General features: G+C 43.4%; 1 non-coding gene across 1 annotated transcript; it reads left to right on the forward strand.

Moving 5' to 3' along the window:
• The first annotated feature begins 11,801 nt into the window (after nucleotides 1-11,801).
• On the forward strand, nucleotides 11,802-11,873 carry TRNAC-GCA (transfer RNA cysteine (anticodon GCA)). Its single transcript has one exon. It is a non-coding gene; the product is annotated as a tRNA-Cys (tRNA).
• The last annotated feature ends 364 nt before the right edge of the window (nucleotides 11,874-12,237 follow it).

Genomic DNA, 12,237 nt, shown 5'->3' on the forward strand with positions numbered 1-12,237 from the left:
GAGGTCTTTATGACAGAAAATACCCAAAAGTGACACCATTCTAAAAACTGCACCCCTCAACGTGATCAAAACCACATTCAAGAACTTTATTAACACTTCAGGTGCTTCACAGGAATTTTTTGAATGTGGAAGAAAAAAATGAACATTTAACTTTTTTCACAAAAATGTTAATTTAGACCCAATTTTTTTTATTTTCACAGGGGTAACAAGAAAAAATGGACCCCAAAATTTGTTGTGCAATTTCCCCTGGGGACGCAGATACCCAATATTTGGGGAAAAAATACTGTTTGGGCGCACGGCAGGGCTCGGAAGGGAAGGAGCGCTATTTGACTTTTTGATTGTAAAATTTGCTTGAATAATTAGCGGACGCCATGTTGTGTTTGGAGAGCCCATGTGTGCCCAAACTTTGGAGCTCCCCCACAAGTGACCCCATTTTGGAAACTAGACCCCCCAAGGCACCTTTCTAGATGCATAGTGAGCACTTGGAACCCCCAGGTGCTTCACAAATTGATTCGTAACAATGAAAAAGTGAAAAAAAACAACACTTTTTCATTTTTATGAATCAATTTGTGAAGCACCTGAGTGTTCCAAGTGCTCACAATGCATCTAGATAGGTGCCTTGGGGGGTCTAGTTTCCAAAATGGGGTCACTTGTGGGGGAGCTCCAATGTTTGGGCACACAGCGGCTCTCCAAACGCAACATGGTGTCGCTAACAATTTGAGCCGATTTTCCGTTAAATTTGTTAGAGGACACCATGTTGCATTTAGAGAGTCCCTGTGTGCCCAAACATTGGAGCTCCCCCACAAGTGACCCCATTTTGGAAACTAGACCCCCCAAGGCACCTATCTAGATGCATAGTGAGCACTTGGAACCCCCAGGTGCTTCACAAATTGATTCGTAACAATGAAAAAGTGAAAAAAAAAACACTTTTTCATTTGTATGAATCAATTTGTGAAGCACCTGAGGGTTCCAAGTGCTCACTATGCATCTAGATAGGTGCCTTGGGTGGTCTAGTTTCCAAAATGGGGTCACTTGTGGGGGAGCTCCAATATTTGGGCACACAGCGGCTCTCTAAATGCAACATGGTGTCCGCTAACAAATTTAACGCAAAATTGGCTCAAATTGTTAGCGACACCATGTTGCGTTTGGAGAGCTGCTGTGTGCCCAAACATTGGAGCTCCCCCACAAGTGACCCCATTTTGGAAACTAGACCCCCCAAGGCACCTATCTAGATGCATAGTGGGCACTTGGAACCCCCAGGTGCTTCACAAATTGATTCGTAACAATGAAAAAGTGAAAAAAAAAACACTTTTTCATTTTTATGAATCAATTTGTGAAGCACCTGGGGGTTCCAACTGCTCACTATGCATCTAGATAGGTGCCTTGGGGGGTCTAGTTTCCAAAATGGGGTCACTTGTGGGAGAGCTCCAATGTTTGGGCACACAGGGACTCTCTAAATGCAACATGGTATCCGCTAACAAATTGAATGGAAAATCGGCTCAAATTGTTAGCGGACACCACATTGCGTTTGGAGAGCTTCTCTGTGCCCAAACTTTGGAGCTCCCCCACAAGTGACCCCATTTTGGAAACTAGACCCCCCAAGGCACCTTTCTAGATGCATAGTGAGCACTTGGAACCCCCAGGTGCTTCACAAATTGATTCGTAATAATGAAAAAGTGAAAAAAAAAACACTTTTTCATTTTTACGAATCAATTTGTGAAGCACCTAGGGGTTCCAAGTGCTCACTATGCATCTAGATAGGTGCCTTGGGGGGTCTAGTTTCCAAAATGGGGTCACTTGTGGGGGAGCTCCAATGTTTGGGCACACAGGGACTCTCTAAATGCAACATGGTATCCGCTAACAAATTGAATGGAAAATCGGCTCAAATTGTTAGCGGACGCCACATTGCGTTTGGAGAGCCCCTCTGTGCCCAAACTTTGGAGCTCCCCCACAAGTGACCCCATTTTGGAAACTAGACCCCCCAAGGCACCTTTCTAGATGCATAGTGAGCACTTGGAACCCCCAGGTGCTTCACAAATTGATTCGTAATAATGAAAAAGTGAAAAAAAAAACACTTTTTCATTTTTACGAATTAATTTGTGAAGCACCTAGGGGTTCCAAGTGCTCACTATGCATCTAGATAGGTGCATTGGGGGGTCTAGTTTCCAAAATGGGGTCACTTGTGGAGGAGCTCCAATGTTTGGGCACACAGGGACTCTCCAAATGCAACATGATATCCGCTAACAATTTGAGCCGACAATTTGTTAGCGGATATCATGTTGCATTTGGAGAGTCCCTGTGTGCCCAAACATTGGAGCTCCCCCACAAGTGACCCCATTTTGGAAACTAGACCCCCCAAGGCACCTATCTAGATTCATAGTGAGCACTTGGAACCCCAGGTGCTTCACAAATTGATTCATAAAAATGAAAAAGTGTTTTTTTTTTCACTTTTTCATTTTTACGAATCAATTTGTGAAGCACCTGGGGGTTCCAAGTGCTCACTATGCATCTAGAAAGGTGCCTTGGGGGGTCTAGTTTCCAAAATGGGGTCACTTGTGGGGGAGCTCCAAAGTTTGGGCACAGAGGGGCTCTCCAAACGCAATGTGGTGTCCGCTAACAATTTGAGCCGATTTTCCATTCAATTTGTTAGCGGATACCATGTTGCATTTAGAGAGTCCCTGTGTGCCCAAACATTGGAGCTCCCCCACAAGTGACCCCATTTTGGAAACTAGACCCCCCAAGGCACCTATCTAGATTCATAGTGAGCACTTGGAACCCCAGGTGCTTCACAAATTGATTCATAAAAATGAAAAAGTGTTTTATTTTCACTTTTTCATTTTTACGAATCAATTTGTGAAGCACCTGGGGGTTCTAAGTGCTCACTATGCATCTAGATAGGTGCCTTGGGGGGTCTAGTTTCCAAAATGGGGTCACTTGTGGGGGAGCTCCAATGTTTGGACACACAGGGGCTCTCCAAACGCAACATGGCGTCCGCTAACAATTTGAGCCGATTTTCCATTCAATTTGTTAGCGGACACCATGTCGCGTTTGGAGAGCCCGTGATGTGCCTAAACAGTGGAGCTCCCCCACAAGTGTCCCCATTTTGGAAACTATACCCCTCAAAGATTTTATTAAGGTGTATAGTGAACATTTTGAACCCAGAGGTACGGCACATTATTTGTTTACATTAGGTCATCATATTGAATAAGTTTTCATTATTCTTGAGCGCAAGTGCTCGCTACTTGAGTTTGCATCGGGTACTCAGGTATGCACCATGTACAGCGTGTGCTCGAGTGACATGCTCGAGTCCCTGCTCCGCATGTTTCACGGTTATTAGACACCCAAAAAAAAACATGCGGGGATCGCTCGTGCATGGCAGGCAATCCCCGTAAAGTTTTTTGGCCGCGAAGCATATGGGGCAGAGACTCGAGCATGTCACTCAAATACCCACGATACTAAATGCATACCAGAGCACCCGATGCAAACTCAAGTAGCGAGCACTTGCTCTCAACACTAGTCGCCATATCGTCATCTTTTTTTCTTACTTTTGAAAAAAATCCCAACCCCAGCCCTAACCCTAGCACAACCCTAGCCCCAGCACAACCCTAGCCCCAGCACAACCCTAGCCCCAGCACAACCCTAGCCCCAAACCCAGCCCTAACCCTAGCCCAATCCTAACTCAAGAGTTTATTTTTGACGCCGTTCCTTGTGCGGTATAAGTGATTAGACGACTTTATTCTTCGGGTCGGTGTGATTACAGCAATGCCAGAATCATATGGGGTTTTTATGACTGACAGCTGTCACACACTAAAAGACGCATTTTTTGTAAAATCTAGTTTTTGCATCGCCATATTTTGAGAGCTATAATTTTTCCAGATTTTGGCAGACAGTCATGTGACGGCTCGTTTTTTGCGGGATGACTTGACGTTGTTATTGGTGCCATTTTCAGGCACGTGACATTTTTTGATCGCTTTCTATTCCGATTTTTGGGAGGCAGAATAAACAAAAACCAACAATTCAGGAATTGTTTTTTTTTTTTTTTTTTTTATTCTGTTCCGCGTGTGGTAAAATTGATGAGGCAGCTTTACTCTTCGGGTCAGTACGTTTACAGCGGTACCACATTTGTATCATTTTTCTATGTTTTGGCGCTTATACACAATAAAAGCTATTTTATAGAAAAAAATATTTTTTAGTATCGCTTTATTCTGAGAGCTATAACTTTTTTATTTTTCGGCTGATGGAGCTATATGGCGGCTTGTTTTTTGCGGGACGAGATGACGTTTTCAGCGGTATCATTTTTATTTATATGCGTCTTTTGATCGCGTGTTATTCCACTTTTTGTTTGGCGGTATGGTGATAAAGCATTGTTTTTTGCTTGTTTTTTTTTTTTTTTTTTTACCGTGTTCACTGAAGGGGTTAACTAGTGGGACAGTTTTATAGGTCAGGTTGTTCCGGACGCGGCGATACCAAATATGTGTACTTTTATTGTTTTTTTTTTATTTTTTTTATAATAATATTTATTGATGGGTACATTATATTTTTATTTTTGGTGTATTATTTTTTTTATTTTTTTATAATATTTTTGCACATTTTTTTTTTTTCCACTTTCACACAGTTTATACACTTTATTACTTTGTCCCACTCTGGGACTTTCACTTTTTTTTTTCTGATCGCCTGCATGGCACAGGAATGGAGCACCATCCCTATGCCATGAAGGCTGTCAGAAGTGCACAGTGTGAAGATTGCTTGGAGATGCACTGCGCATGTCCAAGCAATCTTCCTGCTCTCTGGTGACCCGGATGTTGTCATGACGACATCGGGTCGTCATGGCAACACCCGGGAAGCCTTTGCAGACTGCGCTGGAAGCCGGAAGAGGAGGTGAGTATCGCCGATCACCTCCCCTTGCCCCCGCAATGCCGCGATCGACTTCGATCGCAGCATCGCGGGGGTTAATGTGCTGGGAGCGGTGCGTGACCGCTCCCTGCACATAGTACCGGGTGTCAGCTGTGACAATCAGCTGACACCCGGCGGCGATCGCGCCCGCACAGCCTGTGTGCGGGCGCGATCGCGATGACGTACTAATACGGGTCTGGCTCTTAAGTCCCAGGGCACAGACGCGTATTAGTACGTCAGATGTTATTAAGGGGTTAATGTCCCTGGCAATTTGTTTCTTTGTAGACAACTTTGCTAACTTGATTTCTTTTTAACATTTCTTATTTAGATCATTATACAGTACTCCTAAAATGCTATTTCTGTATTCTCAGCCTTAACCACTTCGCGCCAGAGCCTGTTTTTGCCTTTGTGACCGGGCCAATTTTTTCAATTCTGACCACTGTCACTTTATGAAGTAATTACTCTGGAACGCTTCAACGGATTCCACTGATTCTGAGATTGTTTTTTCGGGACATATTGTACTTCATGATAGTGGTAAAATTTCTTTGATATCACTTGCGTTTATTTGTGAAAAAATCGGAAATTTGGCGAAAATTTAGCAATTTTCAAACTTTGAATTTTCATGCCCTTAAATCAGAGAGATATGTCATACAAAATAGTTAATAAATAACATTTCCCACATGTCTACTTTACATCAGCACAATTTTGGAACCAAATTTTTTTTTTGTTAGGGAGCTATAAGGGTTAAAAGTTGACCAGCGATTTCTCATTTTTCCAACAAAATTTACAAAAACATTTTTTTAGGGACCACATCATATTTGAAGTCACTTTGAGGGGTCTTTATGACAGAAAATACCCAAAAGTGACACCATTCTAAAAACTGCACCCCTCAAGGTGCTCAAAACCACATTCAAGAACTTTATTAACCCTTCAGGTGCTTTACAGAAATTTTTGGAATGTGGAAGAAAAAAATTAACATTTAACTTTTTTCACAAAAATATTACTTTAGACCCAATTTTTTTTATTTTCACAGGGGTAACAGGAAAAAATGGACCCCAAAATTTTTTGTGCAATTTCTCTTGAGCGCGCTGATACCCCATATGTGAGGGAAAACCACTGTTTAGGCGCACTGCAGGGTTCGGAAGGGAAGGAGCACCATTAGACTTTTTGAAGGTAAAATTTGCTTGAATAATTAGCGGACGCCATGTTGCATTTAGGGAGCCCCTGATGTGCCTAAACAGTGGAAACCCCCCACAAGTGACACCATTTTGGAAACTAGACCCCTTAGGGAACTTATCTAGATGTGTGGTGAGCACCTTGCACCCCCAGCTGCTTCACAGAAGTTTATAATATTGAGCCATAAAAATAAAATTTTCACATTTTTCCCACAAAAAATGTTTTTCATTCCCTAATTTTGCATTATCATAAGGGTAACAGGATAAATTGCACCATGAAATTTGTTGTGCAATTTCTCCTGAACACGCCGATACCCCATATGTGGGGGAAAACCACTGCTTTGGTGTACGGCAGGGTTCGGAAGAGAAAGGAGCGCTATGTTGGCTGGGATAGGCAGCAGACACCATGTCACATTTGAAGAGTCGCTGACATGCCGAAACAGCAGAAACCCCCACAAGTGACCCCATTTTGTAAACTACACCTCTCAAGGAATTCATCTAGGGAAGTAGTGAGTATTTTTTAATTTTTAAATTTATACCATTGGGCAGTGAAAAAAGCATAATCATATTTTTACCGCAAAAAAATGTTTTACCCTCAGATTTTACATTTTCACACAGGGCAATGGGTAAAAATGGTGCCGAAATGTGTCACACAATTTCTTCTAAAAGTGGCAATACCCCATATGTGGCTGTATCGTACCACTCAGCCATACGGCGAGATCTGGGGGGGACAGAGCGCTATTTGACAATTGGAGAACAAATTATTGTAGAATAGGCATTTGGATTTTGGAGCACAAAATTTTCTGAATTTCTTTTGGGGGGCAAGGGCCATTTTGCTTTTCCAGAGCCTTTCTGCTACCAGTAACTTGGAAGTCCCTTATATTTTTAACAGATGACGGACCTGAGTTGGGACTAGCTTTTTTTGAGGACTGAGTTGAAGCTTTTATTGGGAACATTTTACGTAACATTTATCCGGCGCTCTAGGCTGAGCACTTACATCGGAGTTTCCATCTAAATTTCCAAGTGATGTAATTCAGATGAAACCCCTGCGGGATCCATTCACTGTAATGAGGCAGCAGAGTTACTCTGGACTCCGTCTGGCCTCTGTTTAGCGGTGTCCTTTTTTTCAGAAGTGCACAAAACTGTGGCCAACCGCACTTTTATGCACACCTAAAACAAATGACACTGTGGGATCACAGGCCAGACGGCATCCACAGTGGCCTATATCTGCCTCATTACAGGGAATCTTCCGTCATGGGTTCCGGCTGAATCACGTATTTCAGAGATTTACACGGAAACTCTGGCGTAAGTGCTCAGCACAGAGCGCAGGATAAATGTGTGCCGAGCCATACTGCGATCTTTGGGAGACATAATAAATAAATCAGTAGCAGGTGAAGAATTGGTTTTATTTATTTTTTTATGCCGTTCCTAGTGTGATATAACTGATTAGATTACTTTATTCTCCGGGTCAGTGCGATTACAGAGATACCAGATTTATATCGGGTTTTTATGACTGACAGCTGTCACACACTAAGAGACGCTTTTTTTTTTGCAAAATCTAGTTTTTGCATCGCCATATTTTGAGAGCTATAATTTTTCCATATTTCGGCTGACAGAGTCATGTGACGGCTTGTTTTTTGCGGGACGAGTTGACATTTTTATTGGTACCATTTTTGGGTACGTGACATTTTTTGATCGCTTTCTATTCCGTTTTTTGGGAGGTAAAATTAACAAAAACCAGCAATTCAGGAATTGTTTTTTGAGGGTTTTTTTTATGCCGTTCTGCGTGTGGTAAAAGTGATCAGGCAGCGTTATTCTTCGGGTCAGTACGTTTACAGCGATACTGCACGTACTGTATATTTTTTTATGTTTTGGCGCTTTTACACAATAAAACAATTTTATAGAAAAAATATTTTTTTGCATTGCTTTATTCTGAGAGGTATAACTTTTTTATTTTTCGGCTGATGGAGCTGTATGGCGGCTTGTTTTTTTGCGGAACAAGATGACGTTTTCAGCGGTACCATTTTTATTTCCATTTTGCTTTTTGATCGCATTTTTTTCCACTTTTTGTTTGGCGATATGAGGAAAAAGCATAGTTTTTTGCTCCGTTTTTTATTTATTTTTATTACGGTATGCACAGAAGGAGTTAATTAGTGTGACAGTTTATAGCTCGGGTTGTTTCGGACGCGGCAATACCAAATATGTGTACTTTTTTTATTTGTGCATAAATATATGGATTTATCGGTTTAATATTTTATTTATTTATTTTAATTTATTTTGTATTTTTTTTTTAACAGTTTCAAAACATTTTTTTAAACTTTTTTTTACATTTTTACTTAGTCCCTGTATGGGACATTAATTTTTAGTTTTCTGATCCCTGATCTCATGTAATGTAATAGACATATATTACATTATATGAGATCTTCACTGACTGTTTCACAGTCAGTCTCCTGCCAGGCTACAGCTGCATGCTGAGCCAGGCAGGACACCATATATGGCAGAGCTGGAGGCGGTCATGTGACCTCCAGCTGCCATAGCAACCCAAGGTCCTGAAAGGAATCAGGGGTTGTCAGAGAGGTAAGTGGACGACCCCCTCTCCTCTTGCTGTCTTCTATATGCCGCGATCACTATAGATCGCGGTATATAGAAGACAGCAAAGGGTTAACATCACTGGGACCTGATCTAATCAGGTCCCGATGATGTTCCCTGTCAGAGCTATCACTCTGCTCCGCTCCCGCAGCGCTTGCAGGACCCTGGAGGTCCTGAGCGCTGCGAGACCACCCACCGTTTTTAAGCGTCCACGCTGCACAGAGCCCAGGCAGCGCGGACGTATATCTACAGTGGGCGGTCGGGAACTTATTAAATTTTGTACTGTCTTATTCATCCAAATGGTTTCTTTTTATTCGTAGACATTTTATTACCAGAGGGTATAAGTTTTCTGCAGAATTCTAGTAGTATTTCCTTAAACATGCCCCATTTATGTTCGGTATCCCCAGTTACCATGACATGATCCCAGTCTACACCATTAAGCTCTTCCCTTAATTTGTTGAAATCCGCTTTCCTGAAGTTCCAGGTTTTTGCATTTCCCCTTTTGAACGTTTTATTGTATATTACATTGAAACTTACCATATTATGGTCGTTGCTTCCCAAATGCTCCCAGACCTGTAGATCTGAAATTGTATCTGGTCTATTTGACAGAAACAGATCCAGCAGATTATCTCCCCAGGTTGGTTCATCTACCAGCTGAGAGAGGCAAAGGAAAGACTGGAGCACAGCCGACTCCCCCCATCCCCTAACGGCATAAGCGGAGGCCGACATGACAATGGGGTGGATCTAACGGGAAGGGAGGTGGTCCGGCAATAGGGATATTTATAGGGCCAGCAGGGGGTGGGATCCCTCACTTCTCACAGGGGTCAAAAATAGTCCTGTCCGCCCTTATTTCTTGATATTTGGATTGGTAATTATATTTAAAAAGAGGACAATTCTCGGGTCATGGTGGCTATTGGCGGTTGGGGGGTCCTTGAAGTTGGATATAAATTGGTTTGGGGGATACTTTGTGAGATGGATTCCTCAATTAATAAATAATGGTTTCTGATCTGGTGAATTTTGGGGGGATTTACTGCATTGGAAGGTCGGATCCCTGGAAGTTTATTGGTACAATTGAACCCTCTGGGTTTTGGTGCTCCCGAGCCAGTGGGGTAACGGCTGGGAGCAATTTATGGTTGCTGTTTTGGTATTCACCAGATCTTGAAGCTTCAAGGACCCTACCATTGTTTTAGTAAATTGTTTTATTAAATTGAATTTGTCTTTTATGTATGTTTAAATAAAGGCTTCTGTGGCCATAATTATCCAAAATTACAGTGTCATGGTTTTATTTCTTAATCATAGGAAGGAGATTTTCTTAAATAAGGCTTAGGGATTCATGGGCAGTTTTGTGGGGCTTATATGTCAGAACATCGACAATACCAGTGTCATTGTCCTGAACTGTGGATAAGAACTTGCAACTTTTAGCTCACCTGGAAGATTCTATGTCTAATTGAATATCTGGATAGTTAAAATCTCCCAAACCAAGGACCCTATTATTATTTGCTGCCTTTTTAATTTGTTGCAGCACTTCATCCTCTACATGTTCAGCTATATTAGGAGGCTTGTAGCAAACTCCAATTAGCAGCTTTCCTTTGTGCACAGATGCCCCTCACAATCCTATCTGCCTCACCTCAACAGTGTGTGCACAGACGCCCCCCACAATCCTATCTGCCTCACCTCAACAGTGTGTGCAAAGATGCCCCCCACAATCCTATCTGCCTCACCTCAACAGTGTGTGCACAGATGCCCCCCACAATCCTATCTGCCTCACCTCAACAGTGTGTGCAAAGATGCCCCCCACAATCCTATCTGCCTCACCTCAACAGTGTGTGCAAAGATGCCCCCCACAATCCTATCTGCCTCACCTCAACAGTGTGTGCAAAGATTCCCCCCACAATCCTATCTGCCTCACCTCAACAGTGTGTGCACAGACGCCCCCCACAATCCTATCTGCCTCACCTCAACAGTGTGTGCACAGACGCCCCCCACAATCCTATCTGCCTCACCTCAACAGTGTGTGCAAAGATGCCCCCCACAATCCTATCTGCCTCACCTCAACAGTGTGTGCACAGATGCCCCCCACAATCCTATCTGCCTCACCTCAACAGTGTGTGCAAAGATGCCCCCCACAATCCTATCTGCCTCACCTCAACAGTGTGTGCAAAGATGCCCCCCACAATCCTATCTGCCTCACCTCAACAGTGTGTGCAGATTCCCCCCACAATCCTATCTGCCTCACCTCAACAGTGTGTGCACAGACGCCCCCCACAATCCTATCTGCCTCACAACAACAGTGTGTGCACAGACGCCCCCCCACAATCCTATCTGCCTCACAACAACAGTGTGTGCGCAGACACACCCCACAATCCTATCTGCCTCACCACTTCAGTGTGTGCACAGACGCCCCCCCACAACAGTGTGTGCGCAGACACACCCCACAATCCTATCTGCCTCACCACTGCAGTGTGTGCACAGACGCCCCCCCACAACAGTGTGTGCACAGACACCCCCCACAATCCTATCTGCCTCACCACTGCAGTGTGTGCACAGACGCCCCCCACAATCCTATCTGCCTCACCACTGCAGTTTGTGCACAGACACCCCCCCACTACAGTGTGTGCACAGACGCCCCCCACAATCATATCGGCCTCAACACTGCAGTGTGTGCACAGACGCCCCCCACAATCATATCAGCCTCAACACTACAGTGTGTGCACAGACGCCCCCCACAATCATATCGGCCTCAACACTACAGTGTGTGCACAGACGCCCCCCACAATCATATCGGCCTCAACACTGCAGTGTGTGCACAGACGCCCCTCACAACAGTGTGTGCACAGATGCCCCTCACAATCCTATCTGCCTCACCACTGCAGTGTGCGCACGGACCCCCCCCCCCCCAAAAAAAAAATGATATGCCTAGCCACAACAGTGTCTGCTGCGCATGCCCCCACAACAGTGTCTGCCCCAGATACCCCCACAATATTATCAGCCTCACTACAACAAGAGTATCTGCTGCAGATGGCCCCACAGTAGTGTCTTCCACAGATGCCCCCACAACAGTGAGTACCATGAAGCATTGTATACATTTTAGTTTCTCATTGTCCTGAAAAGTTTTATGAGGGAAAAAAGTAGCTTAATCATCAAGGGGGTATAGCTCAGTGGTAGAGCATTTGACTGCAGATCGAGAGGTCCCTGGTTCAAATCCGGGTGCCCCCTTTAGAACTTTAGTTTTTACTTGTAAATGCTGAATTAGAATAGATTTATTATCCTATCTTTTGGACAATCTGTATGTGAGCTGATTTTTGGGGTGAAATTTGCTCAACAGACTTTCTCATACATTATTCTTTTTGGAAGGAGTAGAAATGAATGAATGAAGCGCTTTAGAACCCTGTTTAATGACCTCCCAACATTAGCATACACTAGATGAATAAAGTTCTCCATTTGTGTTTCTATTTTTTAGTGAAATGAATGGCTTTTTCATTGGACAATAATATTGTTGTCCTATCCAACTACTAGCAGCCACAGACAGGTACTACCAGTAGTGCGTCTCCTGAGTGCCACATCAGCCTTTATTATTTAC

Source organism: Phyllobates terribilis, unplaced genomic scaffold (genome assembly GCF_046119375.1).
Source record: "Phyllobates terribilis strain yellow unplaced genomic scaffold, ASM4611937v1 Scaffold_5__5_contigs__length_657084704, whole genome shotgun sequence".
Lineage (NCBI taxonomy): Eukaryota > Metazoa > Chordata > Amphibia > Anura > Dendrobatidae > Phyllobates > Phyllobates terribilis.